This window comes from Cucurbita moschata, unplaced genomic scaffold, assembly GCF_002738365.1.
Source record: "Cucurbita moschata cultivar Rifu unplaced genomic scaffold, Cmos_1.0 Cmo_Scf00283, whole genome shotgun sequence".
Classification (NCBI taxonomy): Eukaryota; Viridiplantae; Streptophyta; class Magnoliopsida; order Cucurbitales; family Cucurbitaceae; genus Cucurbita; species Cucurbita moschata.
Genome location: NW_019268799.1, coordinates 12,032 through 16,589, shown reverse-complemented (window position 1 = coordinate 16,589; position 4,558 = coordinate 12,032). Strand labels below are relative to the sequence as shown.

Genomic DNA, 4,558 nt, shown 5'->3' with positions numbered 1-4,558 from the left:
TTCCAAATCATTCCCGGGGGCGGCCTGGACTCATTTTTTTCCTGATCTAACCAAAAAAAGTCATTCTCGTTCATAAAAAATAGATGGTAGAACCAATAAATATTTCTTTTTCAATACATCCCTGGAGTTGAATACCTCATTCAAGAAATGTTTTTGATCCAATAAGTCTCAATCTCCTCCCCTGTCACTATTCTCAGCTTGTCACCTTCAATCTTCTTCCGGTGATCTCCACCGTCAATCCCGACTCTATATCAATAGAATGTTAAGTGTTGTTAGCTGTAAACGCTATATCGATAGAAATAACCTACACGTATTTGATGGTCACCAATGGAAGAGCAGATATAGGAAGCTAGAAGCAATTAGAATAAAGCATAAGTCCTTGCTTCTTTTCTTTTCCCCTCATCTTTAGCGTATCCCAATTTGGGAAGACAGTACACATTATTTATTACTTAATAGACAAACCTGGCTCACATACGCTTACTTAATCACATGAACGACACATGGCACGATCTCGAGCTTGCCATTTAAAAAATAAAAAGAAAAAAGAAAAATATATAATGTCAAACCATATTCAACACTCTCATTTCACCTACAAACAAAAAAGCCAAAAGTTCAAACTTAAGTTACAATGATTAAAAAAAAAAAAAAAAGGGCTTCCATGTTATTCTGTTCTACAAGCTTTAAGGCCTTTCCTCTCCCAGCACCCAACCATTCTATGTGAATCTAAATTCAGCTCAAATGAAAGAAGTTGGAGCTGGTTTGAGACTAATTTAGGGAATGATCGTGGGTTTATAATCAAGAAATACTATCTTCTTTGGTACGAGGCCTTTTGGGGAAGCCCAAAGCAAAGTCATGAGAGCTTATGCTCAAAGTGAACAATATCATACCACTGTGGAGAGTCGTGTTCATCTAACATAGTATCAGAGTCATGCCGTTAGAATCCTCAAATATCGAACAAAGTATTGTGAGCCTCGAAAACAGTCAAAAAGTGACTAAAGTATCGAACAAAGGGTGTACTTTGTTCGAAAACTCCAAAAGAATAAAAAAAAATGAGTCCAGCCTCGATTAAGGGAAGGCGTACTTTGTTCGAGAGGAGGTGTTGGATGAAAATTCCACATCGGCTAAATTAGGGAATGATCATGGATTTATAACCAAGGAATACTATCTCCATTGGTACGAGGCTTTTTGGGTAAAGCCCAAAGAAAAGCCATAAGAGCATATGCTCAAAGTCGTGTTCATCTAACAGTTTTCATACCTGCCCCACGAATGGGTCACCTTGCTTCCACAGTAGAAATGGCCAATGTTCTCGTCACTCGAGATCCTGTCTCTCTGTCACAGTGCTTGTCATGAAGCTGCCCTACGATCTCAAGGTTGCTGAATGTATCGACTCACTTTCTGTGTCTTTCATAGGTAAATCTATACAATTCATCGTCCCTTCTAGAAGAAAGTAAAAAGGACTTCATTGTGCTAGTCGAAAGCTACAAAGCTTATGTCAGAGAGGCTGTCGCCAACTTGGTTGGCTCTGAGACAAGTCTTGACTCACCCCAGCTAGCTGGGTTTGTCATTGACATGTTCTGTACAACCATGATCGATGTGGCTAATGAATTCGGTCAAGTATTTCATATGATGATAAATAACAAAGATCATTTAACATTCACATTCAAAATCAAACACACAAGCAAACTTTGAAGCTACACTCAAATCAAAGTTTAGCTATAAAGATGATAAGAACAAGAATGTGTTTCATTTGTGAATATTGCAATGATGAAATGCTTGCAGGATTGTTAAAATTTATGATATTTTAAAGTTATGAGAAAACTTGTAAAAACAATAATTTGAATTGGGTAGTACAATATAAACGTAAATATACATCCTGACTTTATAACATAAGTGCAGACTTAACAACACAATTTGTGAGATCTTACATTGATTTGAGAGGGGGACGAGTGTCAGCGAGGACGCTGGGCCGTGAAGAGTGTGGATTGTGAGATGCCGCATCTCGAAAAGTCTCCAAAGAAGACAATATCTGCTAGCAGTGAACTTGGACTATTACACAAGACATATAGCACTTCAAATGCCCTTTATATTAATACTTGAATCCTTGAAGTCATATGTTCTGACAAATACTTGAAATGATTTTGGGTAGGAAGATTGGTATGAATTTTCAAGCCCATATGGCAAGTAAATACATCAAAGCAGCTCCAAGAATAAGAGCAACATTGGCAAAGAATTGAAACTTTTCATTGCTCTGCATTCTAGGGCTCATAAAATCAGCAGCAAGAAGATCCACAAGAGCCATATGTAGTAAGATACCAGCGGAGGCTGCATTCAAAATCCCCTCAACTGAGTGCTTTTGGGCTATCTTAGGCGTAGCTGTTGGTTACTCCAATGCCTATTGCTATCCCAATTGGCGATGTCAGGCAGAAGAAAACTGCCATTAGCATCGCTGCCCTCGTCTTGAACTTTGGCTGGGCGATGCATCCTCCTACGCCCATACCTTCAAATAACTGATGAACAGTGATGGCCGCTCCAACAGATTTTATATTAGGTATCACTAGACTCACAATGGTATGATATTGTCCACTTGATAACAATCCTCAACATTTTTTTGTATTTGGAATTTCAGAAACATCCATACCAATCCCTATAATTACTGAATGTACCAAAATTCCAAGCTCTAGTACCTGAGAGATCACCCGGTGCCGGAGGACTTCGGCAGAGCCATGAGCCTGACCTTCAGGATGCATCTCTCCATCGCCGATCGTCTCAGCCTGAGCCTTGTTCAGATGAAGTCGAGTGTAATAAGAACTGGCACCAGCGTCCACCATCAAAGTGGCAATGGCAGCCACCATAGCCATCAAGCCGGTGAACGTAAACTTCGCCCAATGATTCTCTTTCAGTTTCGGCGACGTCAGATTCTCGTAAGCATCAGGAAGGACGTGGATGAATCCGGTGGCCAATATGACACCAGCCGCGAAGGCTTTAACGACAAAGAAAATATCCTTGTCCGGACTCAACGCTGGAAATGCCCTCCCGAGTAAGAGAATAAACACCCCCAAGGATTCCAGCGAGAAGAATGGAAGCTATGGCGACGATTTCGTAGTTGAGGGCTAGGGCTTTGTTTCGAACGCCTCCCTTTTCTTCTTCTTCAAGACATTGGCAGCCTGCAGCAATCACTGAAGGAATAAGTAGAATAAACAGAGAGAGAAAAGCGGGAAGAAGACGGTGAAGCTTGAAGTCCGCCATTGCAAGGTGAATCGGAGCAATTTCGAAACTGAGTGAAAGAAACGCAGCCATTTTGGGTTCCTAAATTGCTCCAATTCGCCATCGCCATGGCAATGGCAATAGCCGACGGCCATTATTAACTGTAACTGTTATTGAACTACACTCTCTGTCTTAAAAGACAAATTGAATGTCATTCATCTACGCTCTCTAAAATACAAGTTGGGTGTTATTGACCTACACTCTCGTACTGAGAGAGAGTATAGGAATTTGTTAATAATATATTTGGTATATTTTATGTTTATGTTCAAAGTTGATTATTAGTATATTTTATCTTATTTTTAGGATTTAGTTGATAGCTTGTATTATATTTAAAACATTAATAAAAATTCAACTTTAAATCTAACGGTACTTTCAATTCCACCTATATTTCTCAAACTTTCTATCTCACATTTGTTTCTCATTCTTAACATGACATCACATCAGAACATCATTATTAACATGACAGTATATAGTTAACATTTTATATACTGTCTACGATATTTACTTTAACATTCCATTGATATTTACAGTGTCTACAATATTTATTTTTAATATCTAATCCCTAAACCGGTTTTAGTTTCTATATTTTTTAATAAATCTTAAACTTAATTAAAATTTTAATCAAAATCAGTTAAATAATTACAGTTATTTTATGGTTCAATTATGTGAAGTTTATTATTAAACATAAAATTTAAAATTCCTAATTTACTCTTTTATCCCTTCAATCTTCTCTTCTTTCCAAATCCAGGGACTAAAATCCAAGAGGGCAAAGTTGGAAAGGAAAAAAATTACAGAACGTCCACATTCGAACGAAAAATTTGAAGTCTAATGGTTAAGCCAGCGCCAATTCGTTTTCCGAATTGCAGTCTTTAAAATCCCAAAATGTCTGCGTTTCTTTCACTCAGTTTCGAAATTGCTCCGATTCACCATTGCAATGGCGGACTTCAAGCTTCACCGTCTTCTTCCCGCTTTTCTCGTTCTGTTTGTTCTACTTGTTCCTTCTGTGATTGCTGCAGGCTGCCAATGTCCTGAAGAAGAAGAAGACGGAGGCGTTCGAAACAAAACCCTAGCCCTCAAATACAAAATCGTCGCCATAGCTACGATTCTTCTCGCTGGAATCCTTGGGGTGTTTATTCCCTTACTCGGGAGGGCATTGCCGGCGTTGAGTCCGGACAAGGATATTTTCTTTGTCGTTAAAGCCTTCGCGGCTGGTGTCATATTGGCCACCGGATTCATCCATGTCCTTCCTGATGCCTACGAGAATCTGACGTCGCCGAAACTGAAACAGAATCCT

The 4,558-nt window shown here is 39.0% G+C and overlaps 1 protein-coding gene and 1 pseudogene across 1 annotated transcript in view; both read right to left on the bottom strand.

Annotated features, from left to right (window-relative positions):
- Positions 1-1,762: 1,762 nt before the first annotated feature.
- Positions 1,763-3,329, bottom strand: LOC111440469 (annotated as a pseudogene).
- LOC111440468 (zinc transporter 3-like) overlaps positions 1,763-4,558 on the bottom strand; it is a 9,000-nt gene continuing 6,204 nt past the window's right edge. The window contains exon 2 of the mRNA XM_023077528.1: positions 1,763-2,142. The gene's annotated coding sequence lies outside the window, so the exon portion shown is untranslated. The remainder of the gene's footprint in view (positions 2,143-4,558) is intronic.